Raw genomic sequence first — 21,822 nt, 5'->3', positions numbered from 1 at the left:
AGGAATTATTAAATAGGTGGAACTTCACAGTTTACCATCAATATCAAATTACTCATTGTTAGTGAACCCTGAAACATTTGGACATTTTACAAAGTAACCAAAATTTAAAAAATACTTTTAAGCATTAGAGTTATAGTCAAATATTAAATGTTATGAATTATGAACATGGTCTCATTAGAGATTCATAAATATTGTTTTGTAAAGTTACTGTAGTACATATTTTTACAATTACACAGATACATACATTACAACATTACACATAAATGTTTTCATGCATGAACTGACATAATGTGCACACTGAATGCAATGCAAGTTGCTTTGGATAAAAATGCATAAAATGCATTAATTTAACATACATATAATTTTAGATCAAAGGTGAAAATTGCCACTGTACTTTACATACAAATACCTATGAAAACTAATGAGATCACTCTAGATTTAAAAGGTTACAAAGTGGAATTATTTGATCATTTTTGGTTTAATGTTCATTAAGCATCTTTTCTTTGATAGTGAGACTATAAACCCAAGGAATTGATTGTGTTTTTGAATCATATGGAGAAATGGATGTGATTGAAATGTCATTGTAGGTTCAAGGCATTTGTTGTTGTGTTAGAAACATTAATGCTAACCGTTGCTGCGATTACAAACTGCCCTAGTGAAAAATAAATATACTGAAATGTATTTGAAATGTATTTCATGCTTAGTATACTACAAATACATTTTCATATTTATGTGCTTAATAAAAAAACCCTGCAATTGTACTTTTAGTATACTAAACTGGTATACTTGAAGTCTGCTAAATTGGAACAACTAATTTTGTACTTAATGCACTTTAATTGTGCAGCAGTGCTGAGGTCAAGTCAAGTTACCTTTATTTATATAGCGCTTTATACTATACAGATTGTGTCAAAGCAGATTTACAGTGTTAAACAGGAAAATAGTTGATCAATATTGCAAGAGGACAATAACAAACAGTCCATTTTTCAGCTAAAGTCAGTTCATTGATGATTCAGTGATGTCATCATCCAGTTCAGCTCTCTTTCAATATTGTCTGTGCAATCAGTCAAGTGTCCCCAACTTAGCAAGCCAAAGGCGACATTGGCAAGGAGCCAAAACTCCATCGTTGACAGAAATGGAGAAAAAACCTTGGGAGAAACCAGGCTTAGTCGGGGGGCCAGTTCTCCTCTGGCCAGACGAAACCAGCATGGTGTGTTTTAATTCCAGGCTGCAACACAGGTCAGATTGAGCAGAGCACTCATCTGGTTGCCGTGGTCTTGACCCGATGGCCCTCGAGGTGACAGACTGGATCCGTATGGCTACAGTGACCTCGGAATAAGAATGAAACAGACTAATATTAGCGTAGATGCCATTCTTCTTACGATGTAACGAGTACATCGGATGTTATGGGAAGTGTTCCCAGTTCTGGTTGACCTAATTAATGCAGCCTAACAATCCTTTAATGAATTTGAATTATAGAAATGTGATAGTGTGTTATGTGTATGCCAGGTTAAAGAAATGGTTCTTTAATCTAGATTTAAACTGACAGAGTGTGTCTGCCTCCCGAACAACACTAGGTAGATTGTTCCAGAGTTTGGACGCTAAATATGAAAAGGATCTGCTGCTCACAGTTGATTTTGATATTCTAGGTATTATCAAATGGCCAGAGTTTTGAGATCGCAGCAGATGTGAAGGACTATAATGCGATATGAACTCACTCAAGTACTAAGAAACTAAACCATTCAGGGCTTTATAAGTAATTAGCAAGATTTTAAAATGTATTCGTTGTTCAATAGGGAGCCAGTGCAGAGATGACAGAACCGGGCTAATATGATCGTACTTCCTGGTTCTAGTAAGAACTCTAGCTGCTGCATTTTGGACCTGCTGGAGTTTATTAAGTACACAGAGCAACCACCTAATAAAGCATTACTATAATCTAACCTTGAGGTCATGAACGAGAACATTAAGAGCATAGGTCGCAATTTAGATATATTTTTTTAGATGGAAAAATGCGGTTTTACAGATGCTAGAAACATGGTTTTCAAAGGAAAGATTGATATCAAATAGCACTCCTAGGTTCCTAACTGATGATGAAGAATTGACTGAGCAGCCATCACGTGTTAGACAGTGTTCTGGATTATTACATGCAGAGGTTTTTGGTCCAATAATTAACACCTTCAGAATTTAGCAGTAGGAAATTACTAGTTGTCCAATTTTTATATCAACTATGCATTCCGTTAGTTTTGCGAATTGGTATGTATCATCGGGACATGAAGAAATATAGAGCTGAGTGTCATCAGCATAACAGTGAAAGCTAACCCCATGTTTGCTGATGATATCTTCTAAGGGTAACATGTAAAGCGTGAAAAGCAGCAGTCCTAGCACTGAGCCTTGTGGTACTCCATACTGTACTTGTGAATGATATGATACCTTGTCATTCACTGCTACCTACGAATTGATGATGGTCAGATAAGTAAGATTTGAACCATGCCAATGCAATTTCACTAATGCCAACATAATTTTGTAGTCTACTCAAAAAAATGTTGTGGTTGATAGTGTCAAACGCAGCGCTAAAATCCAGCAGCACTAATAGAGAAATTCAACCACAATCAGATGATAAGAGCAGGTCATTTGTAACTCAGATGAGAGCAGTCTCAGTACTATGATACAGTCTAAACCCTGTCTGGAAATCATCACAGATACCATTTCTCTCAAGGAACTTAGTTGAGAGGATACTGCCGTTTCTAGTAATTTTTACAGAAAAGGGAGATTTGAGATTGGTTTGTAATTAACTAATTCTCTAGGATCAAAATGTTTGTTTGTTTGTTTGTTTGTTTTTGTAATGAAAGGCTTAATAACAGCCAGTTTGAAGGATTTTGGTATATATCCTAATGACTTACAACTAATTTTGTACTTAATGCACTTTAATTGTGCAGCAGTGCTGAGGTCAAGTCAAGTTACCTTTATTTATATAGCGCTTTATACTATACAGATTGTGTCAAAGCAGATTTACAGTGTTAAACAGGAAAATAGTTGATCAATATTGCAAGAGGACAATAACAAACAGTCCATTTTTCAGCTAAAGTCAGTTCATTGATGATTCAGTGATGTCATCATCCAGTTCAGCTCTCTTTCAATATTGTCTGTGCAATCAGTCAAGTGTCCCCAACTTAGCAAGCCAAAGGCGACATTGGCAAGGAGCCAAAACTCCATCGTTGACAGAAATGGAGAAAAAACCTTGGGAGAAACTTTGCTTAGACAGATTACCAGTTCTCCTCTGGCCAGACGAAACCAGCATGGTGTGTTTTAATTCCAGGCTGCAACACAGGTCAGATTGAGCAGAGCACTCATCTGGTTGCCGTGGTCTTGACCCGATGGCCCTCGAGGTGACAGACTGGATCCGTATGGCTACAGTGACCTCGGAATAAGAATGAAACAGACTAATATTAGCGTAGATGCCATTCTTCTTACGATGTAACGAGTACATCGGATGTTATGGGAAGTGTTCCCAGTTCTGGTTGACCTAATTAACACCGCTGTTAGCGTTCAATGAAGAAATGTTACCTACCAGTGCCTGAAAATAATTTCAGTTTCCTCAAATGCACTACCTGTGATTTCTCTGGCTTCCGTCAACAAGATTTGTTTCAAAATGAAACACAACTAGAAGTATGAAGATGTGAATAGGTGATCATGCCATGCCTTGCTGAGTGAATCATCAGCAAAAATTGAGGGAACCTATTGAATGTGATTCTTTGATATATGCAGTTCGATAAAAATCACATAGGTGACCATGATTCATTCATTTGGCACATCCTCTTATGTCAGTGTGCAATCAAAGGAAATGCTCCTTGAGACATTATAGCGCTCATAAAACCTCTCATCTCATTAGCTCAGCTCACTAACGATACAGAATATTACTGACAGAGTGTGTCTGCCTCCCGAACAACACTAGGTAGATTGTTCCAGAGTTTGGACGCTAAATATGAAAAGGATCTGCTGCTCACAGTTGATTTTGATATTCTAGGTATTATCAAATGGCCAGAGTTTTGAGATCGCAGCAGATGTGAAGGACTATAATGCGATATGAACTCACTCAAGTACTAAGAAACTAAACCATTCAGGGCTTTATAAGTAATTAGCAAGATTTTAAAATGTATTCGTTGTTCAATAGGGAGCCAGTGCAGAGATGACAGAACCGGGCTAATATGATCGTACTTCCTGGTTCTAGTAAGAACTCTAGCTGCTGCATTTTGGACCTGCTGGAGTTTATTAAGTACACAGAGCAACCACCTAATAAAGCATTACTATAATCTAACCTTGAGGTCATGAACGAGAACATTAAGAGCATAGGTCGCAATTTAGATATATTTTTTTAGATGGAAAAATGCGGTTTTACAGATGCTAGAAACATGGTTTTCAAAGGAAAGATTGATATCAAATAGCACTCCTAGGTTCCTAACTGATGATGAAGAATTGACTGAGCAGCCATCACGTGTTAGACAGTGTTCTGGATTATTACATGCAGAGGTTTTTGGTCCAATAATTAACACCTTCAGAATTTAGCAGTAGGAAATTACTAGTTGTCCAATTTTTATATCAACTATGCATTCCGTTAGTTTTGCGAATTGGTATGTATCATCGGGACATGAAGAAATATAGAGCTGAGTGTCATCAGCATAACAGTGAAAGCTAACCCCATGTTTGCTGATGATATCTTCTAAGGGTAACATGTAAAGCGTGAAAAGCAGCAGTCCTAGCACTGAGCCTTGTGGTACTCCATACTGTACTTGTGAATGATATGATACCTTGTCATTCACTGCTACCTACGAATTGATGATGGTCAGATAAGTAAGATTTGAACCATGCCAATGCAATTTCACTAATGCCAACATAATTTTGTAGTCTACTCAAAAAAATGTTGTGGTTGATAGTGTCAAACGCAGCGCTAAAATCCAGCAGCACTAATAGAGAAATTCAACCACAATCAGATGATAAGAGCAGGTCATTTGTAACTCAGATGAGAGCAGTCTCAGTACTATGATACAGTCTAAACCCTGTCTGGAAATCATCACAGATACCATTTCTCTCAAGGAACTTAGTTGAGAGGATACTGCCGTTTCTAGTAATTTTTACAGAAAAGGGAGATTTGAGATTGGTTTGTAATTAACTAATTCTCTAGGATCAAAATGTTTGTTTGTTTGTTTGTTTGTTTTTGTAATGAAAGGCTTAATAACAGCCAGTTTGAAGGATTTTGGTATATATCCTAATGACTTTGACAAATTAATAATATTCAGAACAGGATTTATGATTTCTGGAAGCACCTCTTTTTAGTAGCTTAGATGGTATAGAATCTAACATAAAGTACATGTTGTTGGTTTTGATGATTTAACAAGTTTATACAATTCTTCCTGTCCTATAGAGAGAATTAATTCCTCAGGGAATCTATAGTGCACTGTCTGATGCAATACTGTAGCTGACGGCTGCATGCTTAGAATTTTATCTCTAATAGTATTGATCTTGGAAGTAAAGAAGTTCATAAAGTCATTACTGCTGTGCTGTTGGGAAATGTCTGTGCCTTTTGATGCTTTATTTTTCCATTAATTTAGCCACTGTATTGAATAAATGTCATGGGATTGTGTTTGTTTTCCTCTAAAAGAGATGAAAAGTAAGCAGATCTAGCCGTTTTTAGAGCTTTTCTATAAGTAGAATAGAAGTACTGGAAGTAATAAGTAGTACTTCCCCTCCATGCAATACGAAATACCTCTAGTTTTGTTTTCTTCCAGCTGCACTCGATTTTCTGGGCTGCTCTCTTTAATGTGCGAATGTGCTCTTTATACCATGGTGTCGGAGTGTTTTCCTTAATTTTCTGGTAACACTTTACTTGAAGGGGTGTGCATAAGACTGACATGACACCTTCATAATCATGACATGACACATGTCATGAATATGAAGGAGGTTTTATGCATGTTTATGACAACTGTTATTAAGTGTCATTCGCTCAGTTATGTCATTTTTAATGCAAATATGACATTATTTGACCTAACCCTAACCTAACCCTACCCCTACCCTTACCCCTAACCATAGCCCATAACAAAGACATCTCAAACAATGTCATCTTTGCATTAAAAATGACATAACTGAGCGAATGACACTTAATGACAGTTGTCATAAACATGCATAAAAAACCTTCATATTCATGACGTGTCATGTTATGATTATGTAGGTGTCATGTCATGATTATGAAGGTCTTATGCACACCCCTTCAAGAAAAGTGTAACCAATTTTCTTTAAGTGTAAAGGAGCAACCATACCTAAAGTGATAGAAAAGAGAGAGCCCATAGTTTCTGTTACAGCAGGTTTATTAGATTATTTATCAGGTTATTGGATTTTCTGAGGAACTGAGACAAGTCAGGAAGATTATTTACAAAGCAGTCTTTTGTTGTAGAAATTATGGTTCTACCATATTTGTAACAAGGAGTTGAATTTGCAGCTTTAGCTATATGGAGTATACACGAGACTAGATAATGATCCAAGGTATCATCACTCTGCTGCAGAATTTCAATGCCATTAACATCAATTCCATATGACAGTATTAGATCTAAAGTATGATTGCGACAATGAGCAGGCCCTGACAAGTGTTGTCTGACCCCAATGGAGTTCAGAATGTCTATAAATGCTGATCCCAGTGCATCTTTTTCATTATCAACATGGATATTAAAATCACCAACAATTATGACTTTTTCTGCAGCCAGCACGAACTCAGATAGAAAATCAGCAAATTTTTTTGATAGAGTCTATATGGTGCCCTAGTGGCCTGTATATAGTAGCCAGTACAAACGTCAAAAGGAATTTATCATTAACACCTGTTTCTTTGGATAATGTTATATGAAGCACCATTACTTCAAACGAATTATACTTGAAACCAGAGCTCTGAGAAATACTGAAAATATTACTATAAATTGTAGCAACACCTCCCCCTTTACCTTTTGGACGCGGCTCATGTTTATAACAGTAATCTTGGGGGGTAGACTCATTTAAAATAATGTAATCATCTGGTTTTAGCCAGGTTTCTGTCAAACAGAGCACATCTAAGTTATGATCTGTGATCATATAATTTACAAAAAGCACTTTCATAGAAAGGGATCTAATATTCATTAAGCCAAGCTTTATCATTAGTTTATCTGTATTATATCTGATTTTTATTTGTTGAACATCAATTAAATTGTTACACTTAAATTGGTTTGGACATTTTTTTGTATTTGCTAATTTGGGGAACAGACACAGTCTCTATAGTATGATATCTAGGTGAAGGAATCTCTATGTGCTGAGAATTAGCTGACTTCTGTGATGTAAGTTTAGCCAGTCTGTCTGCTTCCTGACCTGGGCCCCAGTTAGTCAAGTACAAACTCTAAGGCTATGTGCCATATTTCTAGAGAGAATAGCAGCACTACCCCTGGAGGAATGAAGACCATCTCTTTTCAACAGGTCTCTATTCAACTGCCCCAAAAATTTGCCAAGATGTTAGGCGCTCTGGCTCCTGGTAAACATTGGACTATGGTGGCTGTTGTCTCTAAGAACTCGCTAAGCTAGTTGCATCCAAAGCCGTATCTAAGGCCCTCACATTCTTACTATCCTAAATTAAAGTTTGGATGTGTGTCTCTAGTTCTGAGATCTTCTCTGTCAGCCTAACTATTTCCCTGCATTTATCACATGTGAATCCCTCGCCGCTGACAGAGAAAGCTACACTATACATGTGGCAATTGGTGCAAGTGACAATAGCAGGAGAAGAAGCCATTACTCACCGTGATTGTTGAATGATTTCCGCTCTAAAGATATACTGAAGTATATTTGATTGTGCTAAAGTGATTGTGCTAAAAATATCTTGTATTTAAAGACCGATATTATTCAAAGATCATGCAATCCTCACCAATAATGACATTAAAACATTTTAGGCATAATATTAAGAAATGTGCATTGTGAAATAAAGAAATACTCCAAATAATTATAGTTTTATATCAGTAAGTCTCAAGCGATATGTCAGTAAATATGTTAATAGATTTGAACTATACTAGTATGAATTAAATGTATTTTAAATATATAACTTTTTTACTAGGGTGATCATTTGAAAATGGCAAAATGCTCTTTATAAATGGTTTCCGGATGAAGGCAAACCCAACAGTTCTTTCAGCTTTCATTGTTTCTTTATTTTCATTGACATGATTTGTCTGTTTATTTGCTGCTTTCGACTCTGAAATGAGTTTAACTTTCTTTTGTAATGACGACAAATGTTCACTTTGTCTGCGAGACATTTTTCATTTGTTTTGTTTTGTCTCATATAAACCCACTGATCAATTAAGGTGAGAAATCTGATTGGCTCTTGTGTTCCTTCAGACGGTTGTGGGTCTGCAGGCTTTTACACTGATCAATGTTTCCTTTCATCAGAGTTCAGGTTTAATGTGCCTGCATGACATGAATCCCTCAGACCAGTGCTTTGTGATCGACCCCTAGCAGATAACTCTTTTCCAACGTGATTGCTTTTTGTGTTGATTGTTTTTAATTGTGCGACTTCTATGCGTCTTCAATGCATTCTGATGGCACCCATTCACTGCAGAGGATCCATTGGTGAGCAAGTGATGCAATACTAAATTTCTCCAAATCTGATGAAGAAACAAACTCATCTACATCTAGGATGGTCTGAGTGTGCGTAAAGTTTCAGCAAATTGTCATTTTTGGGTGAACAGTTCCTATAGTTTTCATTTCCAGTGCCTTGTTTCCAGGTCCCATTGTTTTGGACTGTAATTCAACCTAGGTTTACTTGCTCATGGTTTGACTTTGCACAGAGTTGGTAAGTGATTATGTCACAGCAGTCTCATCATATGTTTTCAAACAATTCCACAGACTTCAATGCATGTATTTTACTGTAAACATGTTTTTATTTGATTTTACGCAGATCATCACAGATGCTGTCCACAGAGCTTAACTTGTATTGAACCAGTAAAAATCTTTGAAAAAGCACTCATGCAGTGATTAAATGAGCGAAAACCCTCATGTTTTTCTCTGTTATCTAAAGGCACTTCGATTATAACCTTTTTTTCTGAACGGATCTTAGTTTGGTTAATTATTCTGTTAATTGGCCATTAGTCCCTAGTGTTCAGATTTATTTTTGTCTGTGTGTCGCTCCTTGCATTTATTTAGATACTGAGCTGTTTCAGCATTATGAGAGACAGTCCAGAGAATCAGAGCTGACAGATACTCTTTACAGTAATTCAGTAAAAGTTCATGCAATAATTCATCATAATAAAATCAGTCATCATTTACTAATCCTCATATTCCAAATCCATATGATTTTCCTTCTTACACTGTACACAACAGTAGATGTAATGCAGAATATTCACATAGCTTTTTTCCATTCAGTAAAAGTGTATCGATTTATTTGAGCGATCTTTCAACAATATTCATTATATTTATGTATTTACTCTGAAATATGGGTCAAAATGTTAGAGCATGGGTCATAATTTCAAGTCAGTCAAAGCATGCTTTTTTCAGCTTTCACTAAATAAATACAATGAAGCAACATATTCATTTTTCATTTATATGCATCAGCATGAAACGTCTAGGTTACTTGTGTAACCCTCGTTCCCTGAAGGAGGGAACGGAGACGTTACGTCAGTGACTGACGAATTGGGATCTCGCCCGAGAGCCCAATCCCCTTCGAGTGTTAACTAAACAAGCCAATGACAGTTGGCGTGCGTGTTTCGCCACGTGCACCCCGCCCCGCAGCGCGGGTATAAAAGGAGAGCGCGTGCAAACGCACATCAGTTTTTCGCTGAGGAGCCGAGACTACGTGCCCCGGCCGTACAGCGGTGGTACAGCAACTGTGGCTACGGAACGTAACGTCTCCGTTCCCTCCTTCAGGGAACGAGGGTTACACAAGTAACCTAGACGTTCCCATTCAGTCAGTCACGTTCTACGTTACGTCAGTGACTGACGAATTGGGATCCGTATGGAAAACGCCACTATTGCTGACCCCCTCCAGTGCCCTGCTGAAGCCGGCAAGTCCCCCCACACCAGTTGGGGCTGAAGATAGGACAGCGGCTAGGCAGAGGTGACCGCCACTGCTGTTCCATACAGTGGTACATTGGATAACACTGGGAAAGCGTACCCAGTTGGGACGCTACGAAAGCCACGTCCCGCACATAGGAGGTATCATGTGGAATTACACATATGGACTGGCCCAGGGCAGTACTACATATGGAAGTCTCTGCGGTAGACTCAACCCGCCTGGGGTGAGATCACTACACAGCAGAGATGGCAGTAAACGACTGACAGGGAAAGACACGGGCTTACCGTGATGGGAGCCGTACCGTGGAAGAATACACATGTGGGATCACCCGAAGGGGGAATCACTACACACGGGCACCTAGCCCAGCACAAGAGCTGACCTTGGGCATGCACACGAGTGCTGAGCCTGGCGTCTGGCGCTCCGCCACGCCTGACCGCCATTAATAAACAGCAATATTTATCTAAATTTTAGTATTTTAACAAATAATTATACAAATTAAGCGTTGAATCAGAGTTTTGTATTGATTCAGTTCGATCTGATTCACTGATCAAGTTGACTCATTAATGCACAAATGAGATCTGAGAGAAAAATTAACTTTTGTGTTCAAGGGTAGAAAATTCAGGCAGTTTGTAACGACATGAAGGTGAATAAATTATTTCATTTTTGGAACTATAAACACAAATAGCTGTTGTGTGTCTTTGACTAAACTGGTACATTTGAAATGATGCTAGTAGCCTACTCAGATCTTTAATTGATGTAAATGACACTGGTTAACCGCCCTGTGATTTGCCAGTAATTGTGTATTTAGTTAAGCCGAAGCTGTTCGTATGGATTTCTGAAATCTAGACTCTGGTTCTCTGGCCGTTTCTTCTCCCTGGTGTGTGTTTCAGCGCAGTTAAAGGTTTACTGTGATGACCATTAGCACGCAGCTGCGGTCCGCGCGAGATAACCGGTGATTTAGAGCTCTCGTCTTATCTGCGGCGCGCGCGCATGCGTCCTGCTCAAAACCATTTGTCTCATGTTCCCGGCGCATATTTATGCGCTTTCCAGATGTCTGTTTACTAAAAACTGTTTGGCATCTCTTTAGATTGTTTCACGGCACGTTTAACAGATCAGAATCAAGTGGGTTTAATGTTCTAGATCAGGATTTTCAGGAGAAAGAATGTTTCTACACTGTAAAAAAAAATCCGTAAAATTTACGGTAAAAAAAACGGCAGCTGTGGTTACCGGAATTTTACTGTAAAAACTACGGTAGCAACGTTTTAGGTTTTATGGTTTTAACTTAAATTTACAGTTAAATACCGTAATTTAATTTGATATAATGTTAATATACCAACCTATTAAAGTACTGAAATCTGTTTTGTACCTTTGTAATACACTGATAACCACCAAATGCAGGTGGTGATGAGAAAGTCACATGATGAACCAGAGCCCATCACAAGCAGCTTTTAAATAATAACATATATAGAAGGTGCACAGTGTCATTCACACAAACACTAAACACCATCATGGTAACACACATGAAACTGAAATAATGCAATAAACATTCATTTAACAACATTAGGTGTAACACACAACCCTAATATACAAAACTGATAAGAAAAAATTAAGAAGAAACAGTTATTTCAACAAAAAAACATAAAATTTTAAATGTAACGCAGGGAATTCTGGGAATGTCAATTTACGGTTATTCATTGTAAATTATACGGTATTTTTCACTTCCAAAAACGGTATACTACCGTAAAATTGATGTCCAATACATGTAATGTCCAATACAGTTTTTCACCGTATATAGTAGGGGAATTTACCGTTAACCATTTAACAGGCTTTTACTGTAGCATTTTTACAGTCTTTTACCGTTAAATTCACGGTCATTTTTTACAGTGTAGATCAGGAGAAATTGTCATCATTTACTCCCTCTTGTCGTTCCAAACTGTGGAAGCTTGTTTCCGCCACGACATAAAAAATGAAAAAGTTAATGGAATAACAATTCAGACTTTTTTTCTTGAATTCTTAGAATTGCCAGATATATTCAGAATTGAGATATAAACTCAGAATTGTGAGACATAAAACGCAGAATTGTGAAATGTAAAATCTGAGAAGAAAAGTCACGAGATCTTATAATAAATGCGAGTTATAAATTAACAATTCTGAGAAGAACAGTCCGAATTGTAAGATTAAAAAGTCGCAGTTACCATTTTTTAATTTTTATTCAGTTGCCGAAATTTTCAAAAAAAAGTCAGAATTGCAAGAGCTCGCAATTCTGAGAGGAAAAGAAAAAGTTGGAATTGCAAGATTTAGCTTGCAATAAAAAAAGTCAGAATTCTGAGTTTAAAGGGTTAGTTCACCCAAAAATGAAAATTAGCCTGTGTTTTACTCACCCTCAAAGCATCCTAGGTGCATGTGACTTTCTTCTTTCAGACGAATCCAATCGGAGTTATATTAAAAATTGTCCTGGCCCCTCCAAGCCTAACAATGGGGGTAAGCGGATGTTGGTTATCAACAGTTCAGAAGACATGAAATAAAGTGTGCGCATCCGTAATAAAACGTTCCTCACACGGCTCCGGCGAGTGAATAAAGGACTCCTGTAGCGAATCCTTGCATTTTTGTAAGTTAAATATCCATATTTCAAACGTAATAAACCCTTTTTTCTCACTTCCGTTGACTGTGGTACGTGGAAGTCCTGCAGGCGGATGACGTAAGACGTATGCGTCATGCGCGCGCCTCTGAGAAATGCAGGAGCAAAGGAAACAAAGTTTCCTTACTTTAGCAAAGGAAAACCAGTCTCCTCTTGACTCATATCGAAATCCTCCGACATTTTTCTTTACAAATCCTCGTTTTGTGCTTCTAATTCGTGAACGGCGTTTTGTTTTGTTTTGTTTTGTTTTGTTTTGTTTCCGCGTTCGTCACTTATCACGCAACGTCGACATCTTACGTCATCCGCCAGAACGGCTTCCGTGTATGACAGTCAGTGGAAGTGAGAAAAAAGTATTTATTACGTTTGAAATATAGGTATTTATCTTACAAAAATGCGTGGATTCACTACAGGAGGCCTTTATTCACCCCCCGGAGCCGTGTGAGGGACGTTTTATTACGGATGCACACACTTTATTTCGTCTTCTGAACTGTTGACAACCAACATCCGCTTACCCCCATTGTTAGGCGTGGAGGGGCCAGGACAATTTTTAATATAACACTGATTGGATTCGTCTGAAAGAAGAAAGTCACGTACACTTGCTTTGAGGGTGAGTAAAACACAGGCTAATTTTCATTTTTGGGTGAACTAACCCTTTAAATCTTGCGATTGTGCATTTATTTCTCACAGTTCTGAGGTTTGTTGTTGTTTTCCAGAATTGCTAGAAACAAAGTACAAACTAGAGGCCTGCGCAGGACTGTTTTCTTAATCCCGCTCCCGCTGATTTTCTGACCGTTACCGCCCGCCCATTACTGTTAGCGTTACCTTACTCTCGAACCATGATGAGTCAAATCTAACTCTGGCAGGGTTGTCAAGTCAGCCTTTTTCCCACTGAAAAACTGTTGCTGTGGGTCGATTTTTGGGTGATTTGTTTCAAAAACATTTTTTGTTGTGCTGGTTGAAAGTCTCTTCACATCTTAGCAATCACTAGGTTAAGTGGTATAAATGTATTTATATGTATTTGGTCTGTGGAAGGCGTAGGACCATAAAATGTTCTACCAATCATATTCCTCGGTCCAAAGATTACGATAGGCTGTCCGACCTGCCTGACAACGTATGTATTTGCATACCTCCGCGCAGACATGATACATCATCAGCGTGTTCCATTACATATTGCAGACTGAGTGAGAATGGAAGGCATTATTATAGTAATATTATTTGCTTTATATTGTAATGTTTTCTCACCGGTGAATAAGACATGAGATAATCTGACAGCGTTGCATTCAACTCTCCACTAATGCCGTCTCTCGTCGTTTCGCTGGTTAGCCTCTGCTCTGCTTGTGTGCGTTCATGTGTTTTGGAGGAGGCGTGGCTTTGCATAGTGATTTGCAGGGAAAGCTAATCAAAGCTAGCTTGCTATTAATAGCCTCACCAAAATCGCCTATATTGCATAAATTACATTTGATTGAAATGTTTGTATTAAAATATTTAGCATTCTACCTATGATAAAACTGCACTAAACATTAAGTTTTGTGAAGGAGGGCCACCGGTAAGAAGCCTTTTAACGGTATGATCAGTGTGCAAAGCAGTGACTGTAAAACATGTATTTTAGGTATGGAAATGGCATAGTTTGAGTTTTGCTATTTGGAATAGGGTCATTGGATACTTTGGGCTGTTTTTGACTGTCATGGACTAGTTTTGTCACGTAGACCTGGCAACCCTGGGTGTATGCAGATGCTTTATGTTTTCCAGTTGAAATAAATGATTTTTATTTCTATAAAAAAGCAAAGCAACAGTTGGGGGAGGTGCCGCAGTGGGCCAGTAATATAATCGGTGTGTGACCAAACACCGTGTAACGCAGACTGCCGCAGCAAGCACAGTGTTTCTGTAACTCCATCATTCTGTTATGCATCAAATCACAGCACCCGCGGGATCCCAATCCCAATGCAGCCCTCTAGTACGAACTGTGAGATATAAACTCCGAATTCTGACTTGCTTTATTGCAATTTAGAATTTACAATTCGCAATTCTGAGTTTGTTTCTTGCAGTTCTGAGAAAAAGGTCAGAAGTTAAAATAAAAAGTCGCAATTACCTTTTTAATTTTTTTATTCCGTGGCAGAAACAGGCTTCCATACAAACCCATATGACCTGAGGCTACTTGTAGAAAATGTAGAAAGCTATTTTGCAGCACTTGTTGTTGTACCATCAGAAAGAGTCTGTCAGACAGTAAACTTGAGCTTTCAGATCTTTCAAAACTGCTGCAACAGCAAACTTGAAAGTATGTGGAGTTCTTCAAACTCTAAAATGTTTGTTCTTCACACACACACGGAAAGTGCGAATGTCAAACAGCAGACCGTCCCCAGATGACCCAGAGTGCTTCAGGCTCCGGTTTTGTTTTCATCAGCACGTAATCACTCTGTTGCTGTTTGACAGCTGAATGGCTCTGTGAAGAGTTAAAGGGGTGCAGACGTCCACTGCAGAACTACAAAAATCATTTCAGCAGCACTCTCGCTTTTACTGTGATACACTCTTAAAAATAAAGGTTCAGTGGTTCCATAAAGAACCTTTAACATCCATGGAATCTTTCCACTTAAAAAAAAAAAAAAGGTTCTTTAAATTTGAAAAAAGTTATTTCGATGATTAAAATGTTCTTCCTTTAACTGAAAGGTTCTTTGGGGAACCCACTTTAACCCACTGGGTTAAATACAACCTGCTGGGTGTGTCCCTATTTAACCCAGCACTGGGTTGTATTTAACCCAGCGTTTTTTAGAGTGTATAGAATCAATGCAAAAAAATGTTTTTAATAATAATTAATAAAAAACAAAACTTTGTTACCTTTTTCATCCTTTTATTATTATTATGGGTTTAGACTAATAATCTTTTTTAATGTACTATTTTCTACATTTATAATATTCTATAATTTTATTCTACACTCTAAAAAATGCTGGGTTAAATACAACCCAGTGCTGGGTAAAATAGGGACAAACCCAGCAATTGGGTTGTTTTGACCCAGCGTTTGGGTTAAATGTTTAACACTCCATCATTCTGTTATGCATCAAATCACAGCACCCGCGGGATCCCAATCCCAATGCAGCCCTCTAGTACGAACTGTGAGATATAAACTCCGAATTCTGACTTGCTTTATTGCAATTTAGAATTTACAATTCGCAATTCTGAGTTTGTTTCTTGCAGTTCTGAGAAAAAGGTCAGAAGTTAAAATAAAAAGTCGCAATTACCTTTTTAATTTTTTTATTCCGTGGCAGAAACAGGCTTCCATACAAACCCATATGACCTGAGGCTACTTGTAGAAAATGTAGAAAGCTATTTTGCAGCACTTGTTGTTGTACCATCAGAAAGAGTCTGTCAGACAGTAAACTTGAGCTTTCAGATCTTTCAAAACTGCTGCAACAGCAAACTTGAAAGTATGTGGAGTTCTTCAAACTCTAAAATGTTTGTTCTTCACACACACACGGAAAGTGCGAATGTCAAACAGCAGACCGTCCCCAGATGACCCAGAGTGCTTCAGGCTCCGGTTTTGTTTTCATCAGCACGTAATCACTCTGTTGCTGTTTGACAGCTGAATGGCTCTGTGAAGAGTTAAAGGGGTGCAGACGTCCACTGCAGAACTACAAAAATCATTTCAGCAGCACTCTCGCTTTTACTGTGATACACTCTTAAAAATAAAGGTTCAGTGGTTCCATAAAGAACCTTTAACATCCATGGAATCTTTCCACTTAAAAAAAAAAAAAAAGGTTCTTTAAATTTGAAAAAAGTTATTTCGATGATTAAAATGTTCTTCCTTTAACTGAAAGGTTCTTTGGGGAACCCACTTTAACCCACTGGGTTAAATACAACCTGCTGGGTGTGTCCCTATTTAACCCAGCACTGGGTTGTATTTAACCCAGCGTTTTTTAGAGTGTATAGAATCAATGCAAAAAAATGTTTTTAATAATAATTAATAAAAAACAAAACTTTGTTACCTTTTTCATCCTTTTATTATTATTATGGGTTTAGACTAATAATCTTTTTTAATGTACTATTTTCTACATTTATAATATTCTATAATTTTATTCTACACTCTAAAAAATGCTGGGTTAAATACAACCCAGTGCTGGGTAAAATAGGGACAAACCCAGCAATTGGGTTGTTTTGACCCAGCGTTTGGGTTAAATGTTTAACACAACCTTCTGGGTAGTAACCCAACTGCTGGGTCAAAACAACCCAATTGCTGGGTTTGTCCCTATTTAACCCAGCACTGGGTTGTATTTAACCCAGCATTTTTTACAGTGTATGATTAAGCCGGGAAGACTTTAAAATATGAGATTTTTGACCAAAAAAATATGTTTTTCTTTGTCTAGATTCCAGTTCTGTATAGTTTAGACCTTCATCATGCAACTTCAAAAGGTGCGTCATGCTTTTATTTAGTATTGAATGAGGAACACCATGAGCACTTGATCGCTTTCCTTCGTTATTCTCTGTTCTGTAATTCGTGAGGATTCATTCAATCATCTCAATCAAACCGATAATTGTTCAAATGACACTATTGAAAGCAGTGTATGTTCAGAATAAACCCAAAGCACTGCTGTCTGTTTAGGCTTCATTATTTTCTGTGTCTTGTAGATGTATTTCGATTATTTTGTATCAAGCACAAACTCTTGCAGGGTCAATTTTAAATGTGCCTTAATTTGACTGATCTTTAAAACTGCTTTCATGTTCACAATGTGCAAACAAACAAACAAAACTGAGAGAACAAAGCCAAGAACTGGAAGTGTGAATAGAAAAGCCTGACATTAACTAGCAGAATTGGAGGCCTGTAAAACGTTCCACCTACAGTAGTAGAAATGACATTTTCTGCTAGTTAAAATGCACTGTGCCGTTTGCAGAGAACGCAGCTAATACGGCAAAGTTGTTTGGGTTCATTATCAGATAATGAGAAGAGAAAAAGATTGTGTTTCATTCTCATTAGCATTCGGTTGATTATTAGAAGTTTTTATTTATATTAGTTTGCTTCAGTTCATTCTAGGTAATGGCTAAAATGCTTTATTATGAGTCAAAATGAGATTGATTTGCTTCAGCAGTATTCTTGCAATTGGATACTAATAGAAAAATCCCATTTTCCACTGAAATTTAGATTTCACAGCTCATTTTAAAGGTCATGTTGCTAAATTGGAAATTTTGAAATTGTAAATGGTCCATTCAGAAATAAAGCCTTGTGTTTAATAAAACATGTATTTATGGGCTCTGAATGACAGATGGACAGCAGTAAGTTTTTAAGCATAAGAAATGTTTTAAGAGACAGAAATATAACAGTTATATTTAGCAGTTGTGATGTACATTCCTATAGCACTACGATCCAATACTTCATGTCTTTATATTGGATAATAACTAAATAATAAAATAAAATGAATAAATAAATAAATAAAACTAAAGCCAAACTGAAATCAATCAATAGTATTGTTGATATACTACAATTTTTGTTAATATTTTGAATTAGATTTTATTTTTATATTCTGTTTTCATTTTAATTTTTAGTTCAAGTTTTAATAATTTTGTTGTGTTTTTGTATTTTTTATTCATTTTTTATGTCTGTATAATTTTAAAATGTCTATTTTTATTTAGTTGCAGCTGTTGTAGTACTTCAAGTAAATGAAAATTAAAAATTAAATGTTGCTTTGGTAATAAAAGACGTTGAAGTTTTTTTTTTTTTTTAGTTTATTTTAATCAGTTTTTTTTTTTAATGGTTTTAGTTTTTAGTTAATAACCCAGACTTAAATAATTAAGAGAAGTTTTTTGTTATCACAATATACAATGTTATAATTTATCACAATATACTGTATTGTAATTTTTATTATTTAATGTAGTTGAAATTGAAGGAAATAAAAATGCTGTACCATGGTCTTTAAGCATGTGTGTGTGCATGTTTATGTGGTTTATGAGGACACAAATTTGTATAATAACATGGGTATGACAGGTATTACAACGAGAAGGTGATTTATGAGGACATTTTCAGTGTCCCCATAATTCAAAACGCTTATAAATAATTCAGAATGAGTTTTTTTGAAAATCTAAAAATGCAGAAAGCTTCCTGTAAGGGGTAGGTTTAGGGGTAGGGTTGGTGTAGGGCAATAGAAAATACAGTTTGTACAGTATAAAAACCATTACGCCTATGGAGAGTCCCCATAAAAACAAGCCTGTGTGTGTGAAAAATATTCATTATCTTTCAGTCTTTCATTTTCCTTGCAAAATATAATTTTTTTATAGCTTTTTTTAGGTTATGGTTTGTAGTGTGACCCAGACATGTTTCTTGAGATTGACCTTAACAGGGTCTCTTGGTAGTAGTTATTAGGTTTGATATGCTGTCTGGTTATTCTTTGCAACCTGTTCAAGGTAAAAAATGTCATAACAGAGTGTTTCCCGAACCCGCGACGGTCCCAGGAGTCTGCGGTCCAGATGCAGAGCGACGCGCAGGCTGATGGGGACTATCTTGATTAATATTCCTCTGAAGACTCAAAGAACCTTTAAAGAGATGCAACAACAAAGACAGATTATCTACATGGGCATCTCTCTGTGTATGTATGTGTGTGCGTGCGTGTGTGCGTGCGTGTGTGCGTGTGTGTGTGTGTGTGTGTGTGTGAGAGAGAGAGAGAGAGAGAAGGCAGGAATAGAGATGTTCCCCAGGAGATAAATACATGGATGCACCTTGAATTATTTAGTGTCCTAAAAGACACTTGAGAAATGTTTCGCTGTTGAGTTGCATTAGACACAGTGCCACTCCAAAAAGTGTTTTCTAATAAAGTGGGGGAGATCTTTGGAATTATTATTTAAAGTGTGTAGTCTGGGTGGCGTACTGTTGTCGCTTGTAAGTTTATGATATAAAGTGATTTTCTGTGAATATTCCTGTTGTCAAAATACTGAACATCCTCATGAAAAATATTACACATCGATCATTTAATTTTGTGATTTATTCTAGTCCTCGAATTGTACATACAGTGAGATTTCCACACTGTAAAGAACTTTTTTAAGTTGTAAATAAAGATTATTGGAGGACATTTGACAAGAAAATACTAATTTACACTTTCTGCTTCAAAATGTCATGTTTATTTAAATGTTACTTGCTGTTTCTTTGTAATTATTTGCTTTGTTTACTTCTTGCAATTCTGACTTTTTCAGAGAATTCTGAGTTTACATCTCGCAATTCAGTTTTTTTTTTTGGTTTCCACAACAGATTAAAAAATAAAAAAGTTAATTGTGACTTATTGTCTCACAATTCTAGCTCTTTTCTAGCAATTGTGAGTTTTAACCTCACAATTCTGAGTTTATAGTTAGAATTGTGAGGGGGAAAAAGTCAGATTCGTAAAATATAAATGAATACTGCTGACTTTACTGAGTTTCCTCAATCCTCAGTTCAATTCCTCAACAGACTTTTGAGCCAAGTCACAGAGTCCTGCAGGGATGATGTAATTTGGAGGCCAAAACTCAGAATTGTGAGGGAAAAAGTCAGATTTTTGAGATAAAAAGGTTTTTATTATTATTATTATTATTCCGTGGTGAAAATGGGCTTCCATCGAAATGTGAAATTTTGAAGTAGAAAAATTGAAACAATATTTTCTTGAAAAACGTACTGCAATAATCTTTATTCACAACTTCGGAAAAACATTTATTACAGTGTACTAGTCATCTGACATTGAGTTTGGCATACTATAGTATAAAGTGAGCAAGTAGGCATATTTGGATGCAGAACAAGTCTGTTAAATGGCTCATCTCCTTCCTTCAGTGTTAGTGATTTTCTTGCTCGTTTTAATGTTTGCCAGGTGAAGATAATTAGGGTTTGGGGTTTGTTTAAATAATGACTGCTAATCTGCTCCATGCACTCACGACTCAACAAGTTTCTCTTTTGAAGCAATAAAAAACACTTCCCAACATATGTGACTCCATCTGTCACTTAAGTAGGCAAAATATACCTTAGTGTCTGTTCCTCTCTCTCTGCTCACTCGCCCAGTCTCTCTCACATTCTTTAGCTCTTTTATTTGATCTGGTATTTACTGTCATGTTCATATCTGCTGAGCTGGCGGAGTGTCTGTAAGTGCTGATACAGGCCTTCATCTTATGTGAACTGCTGACTTTACGGAGTTTCCTCAGTCCCATTGGTGTCTGTGTGTGTGTGTGTGTGTGTGTGTGTGTGTGTGTGTGTGTGTGTGTGTGAGAGAGAGATCCAGCCGTATGTGTGTCTCAAACAGACTTGACTATCAAATGAGCTCATGCACATGAGAGAAAGCATAATGATATCTAAAGGTCTTCTAGCTGAAGGAAGAGCACATGTTGAAAATGGTAGTAAAACAATAGACTTTTGAGCCAAGTCACAGAGTCCTACGGGGATGACGTAATTTGTAGGCCAAAACCCAGAAATGAGTTGCATTTTAGCACTTCTGGTTCCATCGTCCAGAAGTCAAAGGGGTTTTTGAACGGGTTTTTGGTTTATTCTATAACATAAAATACATCAGTAATACCACCTTGTAATTTTAAAAAAAGTGTCTAAATGGGACTACGTAGATTGTTGGGGACATTAAACATAATCACGCCAAAGAGGCAAACTCATCTAAACACTAGTCCGCTTTTATACTTTATAATTGCAGTCTTGCAACTCTAACCCTAACTCAAACTTTCAGGGAAAAAGTTTTTTGAAAAAAAAAAAAAAGTGACTTTCCACAGATTGTTTTGTTTTGATGTGCCATTTAGCATTGGGTAAAATAGTAAAGTACTGATTATTTCACTGACAGAATATACAGTTCTGCTCTTGGATATCTATTTATTTGCTGCCAATTGCCTTAAAATAAACTGAAAGGGCAACAAACCTTAAACATATATGAAATTCAGTGACTAATTCTGCTTCAGAAGTGTGTGGTTTGCAATTAGCTCTCTTTCATGTGAACGCTTGTTTCCACCATAGGATAAAAAAAAGTAATTGCTACTTTTTATCTCACAATCAGATATTTTTCTTGCAATTCTAAATGAATATATTTTTCGCAATTGCGAGTTTTTATTTCATTCGGCAAATATGATGCATGGTGGTGTTATGAAGACAGTGAGTTATCAAGACAATTTGTGTTGGCACTCAAAAGTATAACCT

This window comes from Sinocyclocheilus grahami, unplaced genomic scaffold, assembly GCF_001515645.1.
Source record: "Sinocyclocheilus grahami isolate Dianchi unplaced genomic scaffold, SAMN03320097.WGS_v1.1 scaffold674.1, whole genome shotgun sequence".
In the NCBI taxonomy this organism is placed as follows: Eukaryota; Metazoa; Chordata; class Actinopteri; order Cypriniformes; family Cyprinidae; genus Sinocyclocheilus; species Sinocyclocheilus grahami.
The sequence above is the reverse complement of the archived record's forward strand: the minus strand, read 5'-3'. Positions refer to the sequence as shown.